General features: G+C 50.8%; 1 pseudogene; it reads right to left on the bottom strand.

Moving 5' to 3' along the window:
• Nucleotides 1–796: 796 nt before the first annotated feature.
• Nucleotides 797–6,484, bottom strand: LOC113264338 (HLA class I histocompatibility antigen, alpha chain G-like; annotated as a pseudogene).
• Between the last annotated feature and the right edge of the window lie 10,289 nt (nucleotides 6,485–16,773).

Genomic DNA, 16,773 nt, shown 5'->3' with positions numbered 1-16,773 from the left:
GCCTGGTCAGGGAGCTATTCCCCGGAGAGAACTGGAAATCCCAGCATATTAGGCTGGCCATGCCCTCCAAGGCCTGGCTGAAGGCCACACTCACTGTTGGGGGAACTGGGGAGAAAGCACAGAGCCAGTGAGGCACATGGCTGAGACCTGCTCCCCTCTGAGGGAGACAGAGAGAAGAGGGCTGCTCTCCTACCTGACGTCCCCGTTCCCTGGTTCAGTTTTCTCTAGGAGTGTCCCCTGTCTCCCGGGAGTATTGACACTGACAGGATTCAGATCGGTGGTTGTTGGTGTTTTGTTTTGTTTTTTAATTTTATTTATTTATTTATTTAGAAAGTGCATGAGTAGGGAGGGGCACTGGGAGGGAGAGAGAGGGAATCCCAAGCAGACTCTGCGGAGCAGAGCCCCTCGTGGGGCTCAATCTCACAACCCTGAGATCATGACCTGAGCTACAATCAAGAGTTGGATTCAACCAACTGAGCCTCCCAGGCAGCCCTGGGAGGATTCGCTTCTGTCCCCACGTGCTTGGTATCTCTATCCTTTATCCAGAGGTTTTAAAAGGACAGGCAGATCACAATACAAAGTGCCAACAGAACATATGTGCATCCCATAGGACAGGGAGGGTTTCCTTGGACAGGGTTATGGGGGAGGCTCAACAGGTCTGGGGGAGAAGAAGGCCTCTGCCCCAGGGTTGAACCTTTTTTGCCCAAGAAGCCCATCCAGGACTCCAGATATTTCTGCTGCTTCCACAAAGCTCTCCTTGCACATGGGCTGAGGAATCCTGGCTTTGAGAGCCATCTACATCCCAGGCTTCTTGATTTCCACAACCGAGGTTGGTGTGGAGGACCAGGGACCTGTCCATCCATGGGTATTCAAGTCACAGGAGAGGAAGATATCCCCATCACAGTGGAAGTGCCTGAAGACCCTGGAGCTGTTGTTTTCTTGGATCTCCCAGTCCCAGATCTCCTGGAGGGAATGCAAGCCGGCCACTATCCATCAGTGACTTCTCCTGTCCTGTGTCCCTCTGCCTTCCTGCCCCAGTGACAAACTCTGGCCTGCTCTCCTCCACGTCTTCCCTGTGCTGGCTCAGTAATGGTCCATGTAGGCTGAAGTCCATAGACCCTCAGTCCTCACCCCTGCCCCCAGGCAAATCCAGGGAAAGAGACAGGTCCCTGCTCTCTGCCCTGAGCTTCCCTGGGAAGGGTCTCCCATCCCTCTTGCTCTGACCCCACTCTCACCTCTTCTCGGCAGGGCCAGGATGTCTGCCAGACTCATTCTGAGTTCCTTCTCGGTGTCTCTCAAGTCCTCGGTCTCTGTCCTCCACATCTCAGGTCCCAAGATTGCTTCTGCCCCTAGTCCCGGTGACTCTGCCACATCTTTCTTGTTGTCATGGTGCAGGAAGGCCTGACCATCCAAGTGTCTTTCAGTGAAAATTCTCTGATGCACAGATTCATCCTGGGACACCACCGTGAGGTTACAACAGAGACCGTGGGCTCCTGGGCAGGGAGGAGACCACAGATGAAACTGACTCCTGGAAGTAACTGCATGTCTTATGTTTCTCAGAAAAGCTCAGCTGTCCTGAGCTGCTTGAAGTATTGAACATGCAGAAAATGCACGTGTACAAGGGACAGGAAGGAGGCTTTCCAATGCAGGAAGAGAGGAAAGGGGCAGGAAAGAAAGGGAAGAAGGAGTGGCAGGAGGCGCGGAGCTGGGCAGACACGCAGGACAGGATCCAGGAGAGGGACACACGGGCTCCTGTGGGTAGGTGAAGGTGAGGAGGTCAAGGGGAGAGTCTGGCCTGCAGGGACCAAGGGAGGGGCAAGAAGGCCATGGTGAAGGAGAGGTCTTGTCAGCAGGGAGGGAGGGGCAGTGGGGGGCCTGATGTTGATTAATCCACGTCCGGACGCGCTGTGGTGCACAGGCAGGTTACGGTGGGGTGGAGAGCCGGGGCTGCTGCCTGTGGTGAAGGCTGATCAGAGAGGGGACAGGGCCAAGGGAGGGCGGGGCCCTGAGACAGAAGGGCTGTGGGGGGTGATGGTAGGCACAAGGGAGCTTAGGGTGGGCCAGTGCCCCTGGGGGACTGCAAGGTGTGGGCCTAGGCCCAAGGGGAAGAGTGGCACAGAGTCCCCAGGTGGGGATGTGCTGAACCTGCCAGTGTACCCTGGGGAGAAGCAGTAGGCAGGGGTTTCAGAGCAGCAGGGCAGGGAGTCCAAGGGTAGTTTTTATTAGAAAGAAGGGGGATGAAAGAGAAAATAGAATCAAAACACCATGGTCAATTCCTTGGAGAAGGATCTGCATGGTTAGGTTGGTACTGGAGGGGGGGCAGTTCAGACCCCCAAAAAGGGTTGGGGGGGCATCCAGCACAGGACAGGCAGGCTGGGAGAAGGCTGGCTGTAGGGAAAGTGACAGAAACAACCAGTTTGGGGACTAGGTGTCGGGAGTGAGGCCCACTTGGGTCAAGGAACCAAAGGATCTGGGCAGTTGGACCTGGAGCAGTTTTCTGGTCAGTGGCGGAGAGGGGACAGCAAGAGACAGCAAGGGAGACCACTGCTGAGGGTCTGGGAATGGGGGACTGCGTGCCCTGAAAGAACTTAATTATAGGCTGACAGGAGAGGAGGGGGCATGTATTGAGAGCAGGGAGGAGGGCTGCTGACTTGAAGGGCCCCATGGGAGGAGCTCCTGAGAGAGGAGAGCCTGGTGAGGGCCAGGCATGTGGGCAAGTGGTATGAGCAGGTATTTAAAAATTGCATCAAAAAATAATAAAGTACCCAGGAATAAACCCAACCAAAGAGGTAAAAAGCCTATACTCGGAAACTAGGAAACACTGAAGCTGACACAAACAAGTGGGAGACAACCCATGCTCGTGGACTGGAAGAACAGTATTGTTAAGATGTCTACACCACCCAAAACCAATCTACATATTGATGCAATCCCTATCGAAATACCAACAGCATTTTTCATAGAACTAGAACAAGCAATCCTAAAATTCGTATGGAACCACAAAGACTGAATAGCCAAAGCAACCTTGAAAAAGAAAAGCAAACCTGGAGGCATCACATTCCAGACTTCAAGTTATATTGCAAAGCTGTAGTCATCAACAGTATGGTACTGGCACAAAAATACATACATAGATCAACGGGACAGAGTAGAAAATCCCAGAGTAAACTCACAGGTATATGATTAATTTGTCTTTGAGAAAGCAGGAAAGAATATGCAATGGAAAAAAAAGACTGTTTATTCAAAAATGATGTTCGGAAAACTGGACAGCAACGTGCAAAAAATGAAACCGGACCATCTCCTTAAACCATACACAAAAATGAATTCAAAATAGATTAAAGACTTAAACGTGAGACCTGAAACCATAAAAATTCTAGAGTAGAACTCAGGCAGTAATTTCTCAGACATCAAGCACAGCAACATTTTTCTCAGTATGACTCCCGAGGCAAGGAAAACGAAAACAAAAATAAACCGTTGGACTGGATAGATCAAAATAAAAAGTTCCAGCACAGCGAAGGAGGAGCCCACAGAACAGGAGAAGACATCTGCAAATACCATATCTCATAAAGGGTTACTATCTAAAATTACAAAGAACTTATACAATTAAACAAAGAAAAAACAAATATTCCAATTAAAAAATGAACAGGAGACATGAACAGACATGTTTCCAGAAGACGTCCAGATGGCCAAGAGACACGTGAAAAGATGCTCAACATCACTCATCATCAGGGAAATGCAGATCAATACCACAATGAGACATCACCTCTCACCTGGTCCTTTTCAGCCCATGGGAAGAAAGTATCATGTTAGAGGCCTGGGACAGGGCTGGGCCATGAGATCCTAGAGGAAACTCCTAGTCCTGGTCCAAAATGAAGTTTCCAGCATTGTGACTGAAGACCCAGGACAGGATCAGGAAACATGAAGAAAGAGATGTGGGGTCATTGGGGCACCTGACTTGCTGGAGGTCTGTCCTCAGCAGGGACCTTCCTCTCTGTCCTGTGACAGTTGGGAATCAGGTCTCCATCACCAGAATTACCAGGATGAAAATGTGTCCTTCATTTTCACAAGTGTTTGCTACACTGAGTGTTGGTGATCAGCTCCAGAATGTGCAAGGCCACGTGTGAGGACGGTACTTCCCAGTAACAAGGCACGATGATCTCCTACCTAGGAAACCCACCAGTGGGACAAGAAAACTCAGATCCCCCCGCTCTGTTCCCTACCTGAGCGCTTCTTCCTCCAGATCACAGCTCCAGTCACCACAGGGACCACAAGAACCAGGACAGCAATGATGCCCGTGATGAGGATGAGGACGGTGGGCTGAGGCAGCGGCTCTGGAAAGGGAAAGGAAGGTGAGGGGCCCAGACCTGTAGCCTTAGTCCTCATCTTGCCAAAATTCTCCACAAGGTCTCTGGTTTCTCTGAGAAGAGACTATACACTGAAACCCTCCTTACCCCGTCTCTAGGTGAGGGGCTCAAACAGCCCCTCATGCTGCACGTGGCACGTGTATCTCTGCTCCTCCCCAGAAGGCACCACCACAGCTGCCCACTTCTGGAAGGTGCCATCTCCCGCAGGCCTGATCTCCACAAGCTCTGTGGCCTGGGTCAGGTCCTCCCCACCCTGCTGCCAGGTCAGGGTGATCTCTGCAGGGTAGAAGCCCAGAGCCCAGCATCTCAGGGTGACATCATGGTCAGAGATGGGGTGGCGGGTCACATGTATGTTGGGGGGTTCTGAGGAAGAATCAGGAAATCCGCGCTTTGATTTACCTTTATGGGGCACTGAAACAGCAGTCATGTGACCATCCTGAGGATGGACAGGGCCAGTGGTTTGGATGGAAGAAGCAAAAAACCCAGAAACCAGTGTAGTCTAAAGGATCTCCAATTCCTTGAAAAGTCCTAGAATCAGGGACAGAGCCTTGGGTAGGACGCTGCAGGTCTAAGGGGGAGAGCACACTAAGGGTCCTGACTGGGGACAGAGTGAATGAGTCAGAAAACCTGGAGTCAGAACTCCAAAGATGTTCTCGGATGGAGAACAAGGACTTGAGAGGTTAGGTCATGGTTCACGAGGTGGCTGCCAGCGTGAAATGGTACTGCTGATGGGTTATTTCAGGGATGGTCTCCCTCCCGGGAGAGACTGGATTTCTCAACTGCCCTTTAGAGAAATCGGCCCTCTGGGTGAGTCACTCTCTTAGGAATACGAACACCCAAGGGGATCTCCCTCTCCCCATCCGTGGGAGGGGCGGTGCTGACACTGAATCCATTTTCCCTTCCTGGCGGGAAGCCAGGCCCAGTGGAGAGGAGATGGGGGGGGGCGTGACCCCGGTACCTGCGCGCCGCAGCGTCTCCTTCGCGTTCTCCAGGTGCCTGCGGAGCCACTCCGCGCACGCACCGTCCAGATAGTTCCCCTAGTGTTCAGCCTCACCTGCCGCCTCCCACTTGCGCCGGGCGATCTGCGCCGCGGTGGCCGCCGCGGTCCAGGAGAGCAGGTCGTCGTTCAGGGCGATGTAATCCGCGCCGTCGTAGGCGAACTGCTCATACCCGCGGAGAAGGCGCCCATCAGGCCCCTCGTCGCAGGCAGACATCCAGTGGAAGGTGTGAGACCCTGCCCCGCCCCCGCAGCCCGGCCGCAGCAGTCAGCCCCGAAAACCCTCCCCGCCCCGACTGGCGAGCCACTAAGTCCAAACACAAAGTAGACCCGCTTAAAAGTTCCCGCGAGCTCTTCCCGGATCTGGGCACGAGTGGGTCCCGCAGCCTCAGGGTGGCGCTCGGACCTGGATAGTTGGGGTGACCCCCGGCCCGGTCAGTGGGGATGGGGGTCGTGACCTGGACCCGGGCCGCGTCGCTCACCGGCCTCGCTCTGGTTGTAGTAGCCCCGCAGGGTCTGCAGGCTCACTTGGAAAGCTTGTGCGTTGTGCTTGAACCTCCGCGTCTCCGGGTCCCAATACTCCGGCCCCTCCGGCTCCACCCGCGGCGCCCGCGGCTCCATCCCCGGACTCGCTGCGTAGCTGTCGAACCGCACGAACTACGTGTAGTGCACGTAGCCGACTTCCATGTACCGGGGCTCCCCGCGGCCGGGCCGGGACACGGCGGTGCCCAAATACCGCAAGGAGTGCAAGCCTGCGGGCGCAGAGGGGCTGAGACCCCGCCCGACCCTCCTCCCGCCGCGGGGCCCGGGGCGCAGGTGGAGGCGGCCGGGAGGGCGGGGGAGGGGGGGAACCGAGTAGGGGAGAGCAGGACGGAGGCGGGGAGGGACGGGGGAGCACAGGCCGGGGCTGGGCCGGGGGCGGCTGGGGGTCTGGGGCGGGGGCGGCGGAGAGGCCCCTTCCGCGGGGGTCCCGCGTCCAGGCCCGGCCGTCCCCTCGCTCCCGCCCCGCAGAGGCCCTTTCTTCCCGCCCCCGCACTCACCCCCCCAGGTCTCGGTCACGGCCAGGGCCCCCGACAGCAACAGGAGGAGGGTTCCGGGGCCCATGGCCCAGACCCTCAGGGTTTGAGGAGTAACTGAGTCCTAAAGGGCTGGTAAGGACTTTAGAAGCTGGATCCGCGGTGCCGCTGATTGGCTTCTGCAAAAACCCGATGACCAATGAGAGTGCGACCTGGGGTCGCGTCACGAGTATCCAGGCTGGATACTGAGGCAGGTTGTGAGACCGAGAGGCGAAACCAGGGAAATGGGGACTCCCCAGTACTGCGCTTCCGCGCCCCAGACACCGCTTAGGGTCCTGAGGCCCGGAAAGGCAGGCCCAGGGACGTGGGCCTTTACCCCGACCCTTCACCTACTGCACAGCGCGCTCTGTGACTGTCTCCCTGAGTCGTGGCTCAGGAGCTGTGTAAGTGATTCTCATTTTGTTCCCAGGGTATCTGTACAGTCTCACATTACTGAGGACCCCAAGGGTATTTTTGTGTATGTGGGTTGTATCTATCAATATTTACCGTAGTAGGAATAAAACAGGGTCAAACATTTATTAATTCGTCTAGAATCATATTAATAACCCCTGGCATGAAAACAGAAATATTGTTTTTATGAAAAATAAAAATAACTAGTGCCCCAAATAAACAGGGTAGTGAGAAGAGTGGATTTTGTTACATTTTCCATTTTTGCAAGTCTCTTTCTTTCTTCTCTGTCTCATTAGAAGACCCCTGAATGTTCAGATTTGTTTCTGCATTTATTGAGTTATTTTGGTTGAAGTATATGAAAAAATTTACAGCCTTGTACAAATATTGAGAATATTATGTTTCATAACCTTTTCAGAGAATTCTGGATATTCATCTTTGATACTGTATTCAAACTACACAAGTTGTGCTTTCTCTAAGGTTACTTGCAAAGTGGAACCTGAAATAGTATCATTGACTGTGTCCTTCTCTGTTACATTAAAATCCACAGGCCCAGCCTGCACACTGAGTGGATCTTGTACTAATGCATGATTTTTTTTTTAAGGGATGTGTTGTTTCACTAAGTTATATACATGTTCCAGTGTTGATGAGATTGAGCCAAATTATCAAAAATTCACGTTTATTTCAATATTACTCCCAATCCCAACAGGAAAGTTTGTGGGTACTGAGAAGCTGTCAAGCTTCTGGTAGATCACAAGTTTTCCAAAATTCTGATTTTCTTTTGAGAGCTTACATTTGATCAAGGCAGAAAGTACTGTCAGCTGTAACATGTGAGCTGATTTTCATGAAGTGATAGGTTTGTGTTCATTTTCAAGAAACTGTCTGCCAAATATCCTAGTCTAAATAATCCAAGTTTCTGTGGCATTCATTCCTTCAAGCAAAAATGGCATTTCATTAAAAAAAAAAGAAGGCCAGTTTTGTTCATACCAGTTATTTTCCTTGGGGCTTAGCGATGTAGCAGAAGTGCTATACATCCCATGTCATAAGATGTTAAATATGGGGGTTTGAGGATAATTTAGTAAAGATGATAATTTTTAATGCTTCAACCAGGATGTTTTTATTTATTTATTTATTTATTTATTTATTTATTTATTTATTTAAAGATTTTATTTATTTATTTATTTGACAGAGAGAGAGAGCCAGCGAGAGAGGGAACACAAGCAGGGGGAGTGGGAGAGGAAGAAGCAGGCTCCCAGCGGAGGAGCCCGATGCGGGCCTCGATCCCAGAACGCCGGGATCATGCCCTGAGCCAAAGGCAGACGCTTAACGACTGAGCCACCAGGCGCCCCATAAAGTAGTTTATTTTTTTAAAACATTATTCATGCACATAGAAGAGCACTGGATACATACTCAGAATATCCAAAAATAAGGAAGTCGCCTCATTACTCCTCATCCCCCAGTCACCCAAGTTCTCTGCTCAAAATCCATCATAGTCAGCCATTCGTCATGTCTCATGCCAGAAAAATACACCTGTGCCCTAATGTCTACTGTTATATCAGGAAACTAGCTCAGGTAACAGACTGGTAGAAAATATTTGCAAATCACATATGTGATAAAGGACTTGTTTTAGAATATTCATAAAAAATTCATTGAAAAGCAACAATAAGAAAACAACTCATTAAAAATGTGAGCAAAAGTCTAAGCAGGCACCTCACCCAGAAGACAAACTCATGATGAAGGACGTATGAAAACATGCTCAGCAGCAGGAGTCAGCAGGGAAACGCAAATGGCAGCAGTGATCTGCCATCACACACCTGTTAGACGGTGGCAGTCCGAACCCTGACGGGGTCACCTGCTGACCAGGACAGGGAGCCACAGAAAGCCTCAGGCACAAATAGCAGGAATACAAAATAGCACAGTCACTATGGGAGACAGTCAGCGGTTTCTTATAACGTCAGACAAACTAAGCACCCGAGCCGCTGACCCTCCTGTAAGGTATTTACCCAACTCATTAGAGAACTCATGTTTGCACAACAACCTGCATGTAAATTGTCCCAGCAGAACAGCCCTCGCCGGTGGGCTGCACATCCTGACTTCCTTCCAGACTACTTTGTGGAAAGGGACAAAGCAAAAGAAGGAACCTCACAGGGAGCATCTGGGTAAGACGACCTTAGCCAGGTGGTGAAGGTGAACTTCATCCGTGACGAGCGAGTCATCCATGTATGTTCTTGGTGTGTTTGTGGAGAGTGGCCCGTCCAGGTGTGGTCTTCCCAAACCGCAGCCTCAGTCAGCCCGACTCACACACAATGAGCCTGAACCATCTCCTCAAACATGGCAGGGCCGTGAAAAATAAGGACAGTCTGAGACTCGGTCACAGCCAGAGGAGCCCGAAGGAGACATGATGGGACTCAATGTGGTAACTTGGATGGGATCTTGGAAGAAAAAAACGTGAAAGCAAATCCAGCGTGGAGATCAGTAGTAACGTATGAATACGGTGTCATTAGCTGTGGCAAATACCTGATGGTGAGACTGGTGTCAGCGACAAAGCAACTGAGTGTGGGGGACACAGGGACTCTGCACTAACTTTGTCACTTCTCTGTAAATCTCCAGCTGTTCTGAGATAAAAGAGTATCTTCTGTGAAATAGCCCTCAGAGAGGGAACCATCCAGGAGGAACATGGATCTACTCTTCGGTTTTCCTGGGCTTGCCGTCCAGGAGCTGGAGAGAGGGGTGTGGGGAGGACAGATGGAAACGCAGACACGGGGCAGGGCTCCAGAGCGCGCCTCTCCTCGGATTCCTGCCCCACCCCTGCACCTGCCCCCAGGGCTGCTCAGAAGGCCCCTCCTCCCCCCATGACGCCCAGCCTGCAGGTCAGCCATCTGGGCCTGACTCCGCTCAGCGCAGTGCTCCCCCTGGCGGTGCAGACCCGCAGCACGGCAGCGCCCCCGTGTGGCCACAGGGCTGAGGGCAGGAGACGGGCGCCCTTGGGGCTTCTCTCCAGGGACCTCCGCACGGTCTCCTTGGGCTCCCAGCAGGGGCACAGGGCCGTGTACACAGGGGAGGTCCCCATCCAGTGTCAGGTCCCCAGTCTGAATTATCTCCCAAAATACACGCTGACATGGGTGCTTTGTCCCCATTGAATGACCATGGACCCTGGCCTCAGGGAGGAACAGATATTCAGGCCGTTAACAGCTGGTTCCCAGGTCCGCACTGGACCCCACACACATACTGGGTGCCCTCAGTCTCCTCATGGGACCTTGACCCCTGAGTCCCTGTCACTTGTTCCTGCTGCTGCTTCCAGGGCTAACAGGTCCTCCTCCAGAGAACCCACTCTGGATTCTCGGTTCCTGAGATCGGGTCGAAGGGGGGGGAGGGGCAGCAGCTCCCCTGGGGGATGGCCTGGATCCTGGAGATGCTCCTGGAGGAGTGAGGAGAGGGAGGAAGTAGTGACATGAGGGGGTGGAGGCCAAAAAGAGCGCAGGAGGAGGAACCAGGGACAAGAAGGTCAGGGGAAGGGGTCATCTTAGGGACCCTTGAGAGGGGAGGATGGGTTCTGTCTGGAAGAGGCACAGGGGCTTCTGGCTGGGGCCCTGGTAGAGGTCTCTGGTTTTCACCTGATGGTCATCACACAGGGGTGAGCTCTGTCATTGGTCGGGAAACTGTACTTACATTCAGGCATTTTTCCACACTGACACTATGAACAGTCCTAACATTCCGGAAAGAAGGGAAAAGCAGAGAGAGGGGAGGTGGTTAAGGGACTTCACCTCCTCCACAGCAAGACACCCTTATGCTGGGAGGTGGGTAATCAAGGGACCGAGAGGAGGGGGAGCAAGGCCCTCACACCCTGAAGGGCCAGCCCTGGTTTCTGATTCTGGAGTTTCCAGATTCCCACTCCCTGGGCTACGGTTTCACAGACGCCAGCTGTCCACCCCTATCTCACAGCCTCTGCCACCTGGAAACCTTCTCTACTTGTGAAGACAGTGGAACCCCTGCTCCAGGAAGAGCAGCCCCAGGGCCTCCGACAGGAAGGGCCCAGCAGCCTGAGCCACGGAGATGCGTTCCTGGAGCTCAGAGGCAGCAGGTGGGACGGAGGCCGGACTCCGCAGTGGTACACGGAGATCAGCCAGGAGTCAGGGCCCAGGCTTCTGCTTCCCATTTCCCCCAGGACCCCAGTGTGTGCCCTCCCCTCTCCCCAGGCCTGCAGACCCAGGCGTCTGAACACCATGCCCAAGATGGCCAAGAGGGGAGGCTCCTGTGCAGGGGTAAGACCCCACCTTTTGGGACCTGGAGGGTGGCCCCTCCTCCCCCGCCTGGAGCTCCCAGGACCCTGGCATGCGGCCTCTTCTACGCATTGGTGCCCCTTAGACACAGGGCCCTGCTGTCTACATCCCTCAGGCCTGGCTTCCTTCACCGTTTAATAACAAGATTTTCTTACATTCCTTCAACCCATATTTATTCAGTTCTTTGAACATAGTTCCCGAAGCCGCGTGGGCGCCTTCGGTGCTGATTCCCACATCTGGGCACACTGGGAATACCTTTCTGTTGACTTTCTCATGATGTGTTTCTCAAATGAGTTTCTTTACATGCATGTCTGGCAATATGTCCTTTCAAAGTGGACATGAGTTTTCTGTTTTAGCAAATCTGGAATCTATTTTATTTTTTGAAGATTGCTTGTTTCCTAGACGTGTGTCACTTGCATGGACCCCACTATGACCTGAGCCCCTGCAGACCTGACAGCTGTTGTCCGTGGCCTGTCTCAGCTGCTTGAGTGAGCTGCCCTCCATCCGGGTGACTTAGTGGTCAATCAAGGATGTGCAGCTCATTGAACGTGGGGCTACATCGTCAGACAGCTGTTTTCTTCTCAAGCAGAGCCAGGCCCACACAGAAGCAACCATGTCTAACGGACCTGAAGTTGGCATTGATCTCGGCACCACCTACTCTTGCGTGGGTGTCTTCCAGCACGGGAAAGTGGAAATAATTGCCAGTGATCAGCAAAACCGAACCACCCTGCAGCAGCCCCTGGCTGAGAACTTATGTTAAGGATATAATACGAAAACATGTTTGTGATGTTGAGGGCTTCAGTGTAAATGTCAGAGCCAAGCGGCCGGGAACGCCCTGCTCGACCAACAGTTGGGAACGCCCAACTGTTTCAGGGCAGAACACTGCTGAAACCTGATTGCTCTTGACAATAGCCCGCAGGGTCCATAGAAACATGTTTAAGAATAGGCCTCACTTGCTAAACGTTACATCATCTGACCCCCTGACCTTCCCCGTGATGCACTACTCTTCACTAGAATGTAATAGGATTACTCCCTTGATTGATTGGGATTGTGATTGTTTTTGATTGTTGTCAATAAATATGCAAGGTTGCAGCTGTTTGGGGCCATCACTCATGGCGGTCATCCCCTGCCGCCATGCTCTCTTTCGCAGGCTAACCTATGTGTGCCTCGTCCTTCTCGAATCAATGAATCAACAGGGCCGCGGCTGCGGTGCTGAGGGCGGTGCCGCGGCAAGTGGCGCCTGAACGGGGACCACGAGCAGGGACCCGAGCAGGGACCTGGAACAAACTATAGCAGAGAAGAAGCCCCAACGGATAAAGAAGCAAGGCCTTGGACATTTCCCGCTGGTGAGTCGGGGAACTTTAGCAGGGTATGGGTAATTCTCAGAGCACAGATCATTACCGCCCTTACGTCTGTCTTTTGAAGCAACTCCTAAGAGCGGGAGGAGTTAAGGTTAGCGAGGGCAGACTTCTGGACTTACTAAAAGTCCTAGAATACTGTTCATGGTTTCCCACGCTGGGGACCTTAGATCTGCAAGCATGGGAAAAGGTAGGGCATGAGCTCACGCAGCACCGTGCTCCACGAAAGCCTATTCCCATCACTATTTGGCCTACATGGTCTCTGATTCATTCTATCTTGGAACCACTTCAAACTCTGGCTTCCGAGAGTGATACTGAACTTGAGAGTCCTAATGCCAAAGATGAGTCCTCAACGGGACCTGAACGCACTGTCCCGGAAGGAGGAAAAGTAAAACCCGTTCCCCCTCCTCCTCCTCCCATAGAAATGGATGGCTTTCCACCACCACCTTTGCTTACAAAGAGGAATAGTGGTTTCCTCTCTCAAAAACAGGCAACGGCTCCATCATATAGGGAGCTATATCGGTTGCCACTTTCGGCGGTTCAAAAAGGCTTGCTCCTGGCCAAACGAGAAGGAGATTCAGATGCTCTACGATTTGCTTTCCCAGTAACTATAAGGGAACATTTGCCTCCCGGGGTAGATCCCAACCACCCGGAAGGAATATATGAAGCCACGCACGAACCATTTCCCTTTGAAGTTCTCAAAGAGTTAAGCAGTTCAAAACTATGGTACTAATTCGCCCTTCACTCTGGGCCTTATTCAGGGCCTTGCAGAAGGCAACCGATTGATTCCCATGGACTGTTCTTTGTTAGTGAAGACTGTCCTTTTCCCAGGGGAATTCTTACAATTTCGTACGTGGTGGCAAGACCATGCGGAAACGGCTGCAAATTATAATCGAGCTCATCACATCCCTGTCTCTCTAGAACAGTTGATGGGGATGGGACCTCGGGGTCAAGTGCAGGAACAGGTGCAGATGACCAACCAAGCTATAGAACAGCTTCGCAGATGTTGCTTACGTGCTTGGGAAAGATTGAGTCTAAAGTTACTGCTAATGCCTCCTTTCAAAAGATTATTCAGGGTGCTAGGGAGCCTTCCTGAATTCATAGGAAGATCACAGGAAGCTATTAGAAGACAGATCAATAATGTGGAAGCTGCCGACACTCTGCTACAATTGCTGGCCTATGAAAATGCAAACGCGGATTGTAAGAAAGTTATCGCTCCTTTTAAAGGAAAAGGCACGCTCACCGATTACATCAAATTGTGCCAAGGTGTAGGCACTGAGACCTACAAAGCTGACTTGCTGGCTCAGCCGTGGCAGCCTTAACAACAATAGTTTCAAGGGACAGTGCTTCAGCTGTGGAAGGAGCGAGCATACTCGCGCCCAATGCCGTCTTTAGAACAGAAAGATGGGAAAAAGAAATAATTTCCCTGGTCTCTGTCCCCGATGCAAAAAGGGGAATCACTGGGCCAGTCAGTGCCGCTCTAAAGTTCACAAAGATGGTACCGCTCTACAGGGCTTTAAAGGGGTTACGGGGCAAGCCCTCAGCCCCGAACCAAAAGGGGGCACCCCCCAACCTCCATCTCGGACAACTTTAGATTTGTTACATGCCACGCCGGGGAGCGCTGGACTTGATCTCCCGTGTAGAGAACATTTCTTACTACTTGCAAATCAGACCCCTCAGAAGGTTCCTACAGGCTGTTTTGGCCCTTTGCCAAACAATACTGTAGGACTAATTTTAGGACGATCTAGTTTGACTAAAGGTGTGTTCGTCCTTACAGGAGTCATTGACTCAGATTGTACTGGAGAAATCATGGTTCTAATGTCTTCCAATACCCCATATAAGTTTTTAAAGGGAGACCGAATAGCACAGTTACTGTTGCTGCCATATATTAAGGGAAAATTTAAAAATCAAATGCGTGGTGACGCAGGCTTTGGAAGTACCGGTCGGTCTGGAGTGTATTTGACTGAAAAAATTTTCAAAGAAAAACCAACCTGCTATATAAAGGGAAAATCCTTTCGGGGACTTATTGATACTGGAGCAGATGTGTCCCTTATTGGAACTGATAATTGGCCTAAGAAATGGCCTCAGGGCCCCACGGCAATAACTGTTCCAGGTTTAGGACAAGCAGCAAATGTAAACCAAAGTCTTCATATTCTTCCATGCGAGGGGCCTGAGGGACAAAAAGGATATATTCAGCCATATATGATAGACATTCCCATTAATCTATGGGTTCGAGATCTACTCCAACAATGGGAAGCATATATAATGGTACCATCTCAAGAGACAGACGCCAATCCGCCTTTTTCGTAGGGGCCACTGCTCGGCCTCCAGTGGGTCCTCCAGAACCAATCCCATTAACGTGGAAGGATGAACGCCCCATTTGGATCGAGCAGTGGCCATTAAACAAAGAAAAATTAGAGGCTCTGCAAAGTTTGGTTCAAGAGCAGCTTTAAAAAGGACATACAGAGGAATCCTTTAGTCCTTAGAATTCACCAGTTTTTGTAGTCAAAAAGAAATCTGGAAAAATGGCGTTTACTTACTGATTTAAGAGTGGTTAATGGAGCAATTCAACCTATGGGACTGCTCCAGCCAGGACCCCCGTCCCCCAGTATGGCCCCTCTTAATTGGCCTCTTATTAGTATTGATTTACAGGACTGCTTTTATACAATTCCACTGCACAACAAGATTGTCCCCGCTTTGCTTTCACTGTCGCTAGTGTTGATTTTGCAGAACCTTCCAGGCGGTTTTAGTGGAAGGTGCTCCCACAGGGAATGCTTAATAGTTGTCCTATATGCCAAAGTTATGTGGCCTGAATTCTTGAACCAATTCGGGTCCAATATCCACAAGCTTACTTAATCCATTATATGGATGACATTTTATGTGCGGCAAAAACGGAAGAAGAACTAGCCACTGTTTTCCCTTCTCTTAAATATCAATTTGATCTTCACAAACTTGTCGTTGCTCCTGAAAAAATCCAGACCTCAACCCCTTATTCTTACGTAGGTTATATAATGGATCGCACCACGATACGTACCCAGAAGGTACAAATTCAGTAAGATGCCATTAAAACTTTAAATGATATGCAAAAATTATTAGGAGACATTAATTGGATTAGACCCAAGATAGGAGTTCCTACCTATGCGTTGCAAAATCTCTTTGAATTATTGAAAGGCGATCCGGACTTAAACAGTCCCCGCACCCTCAATGAAGCAGCCATTTCAGAGCCGCGATTTGTAGAAGAAGAAATTCCTAAGATGCAAACGCAGAGAGTTGTACCGAATATGCCTTTAATCGTGCTTTTCATACACCCCATTCACCTACTGGTCTCTTAATTCAACACGAAGCCCTTGTGGAATGGCTCTTCTTACCAAACCACACCACAAGAGCACTAACGGTTTACGTGGATCATACTGGAGCTGTCTTACAGATGGGACGGAGACGCGCTCAACAATTAACTGGCTTGGATCCTCGACAATCGTTCTTCCTCTTACTAAGGCACAGATCGAAACCGCTCTGCAAAATAATCTGTCTTGGCAAATTGCACTTAGTCAATTTGTGGGAAATTTATCCTCCTACTACCCTTCTATCCCTTTATTGTCTTTTCTAAAGCGAACTTCCTTTATTTACCCGAAGTCACAGCCTCTTCCCCTTTACCTAATGCTTTGACCTTTTGCACAGACGGATCCACAAGAGGAAAAGCCTGTTACTGTGGGCCTCAAACTAAAATAATTGAGACCCCTCATCTATCTGCTCAGCGGTCTGAATTAATGGCTGTTGTTACTCTCTTTTCGGGATGTCTCCAATCCCTTTAATTTACTTTCGGATTCTTTATACACAGTCTACGTTGTTAGCCACCCGAGACGGCGAGGGTACCCACATGGGGTCTGATCAAGAAGCTGACCCAGAAAGCAGAAGTGCTGCGTAATGAACAGCACCCCCTTACCCCTAGCAATATGGCCGTTACTGTGATGGCCTTACTGACGGCAGCTGTAAGTATCCCACTCTGTCACACGGCATCAGCCACCAGTTTTATTGGGCCTGTGTACCCAATCCCCCTTTTATCCGGCCAATTGAATGGGATGATGATACTGTCCCTGTATACATTAATGGATCTAAATGGATGCCAGGGATAGCAGACCCTAGACTCCCGATTTTCCCTAAAGAAGGACAAGAAATTAACATCACCTTGGGCTTTAATACAAGACCTATATGTATTGGCTGTTATGAAAATTGCTTAAGACCATTAAACCAAGGATGGCTGGTGACCTCTCCTGGAGACGTTAATTCCTCCAGAATGCAACTTTATTTGATATCTAC

Source organism: Ursus arctos, unplaced genomic scaffold (genome assembly GCF_023065955.2).
Source record: "Ursus arctos isolate Adak ecotype North America unplaced genomic scaffold, UrsArc2.0 scaffold_31, whole genome shotgun sequence".
NCBI lineage: Eukaryota > Metazoa > Chordata > Mammalia > Carnivora > Ursidae > Ursus > Ursus arctos.
Note: the sequence above shows the minus strand (reverse complement) of the source record. Positions and strands in the feature narration are given on the sequence as shown.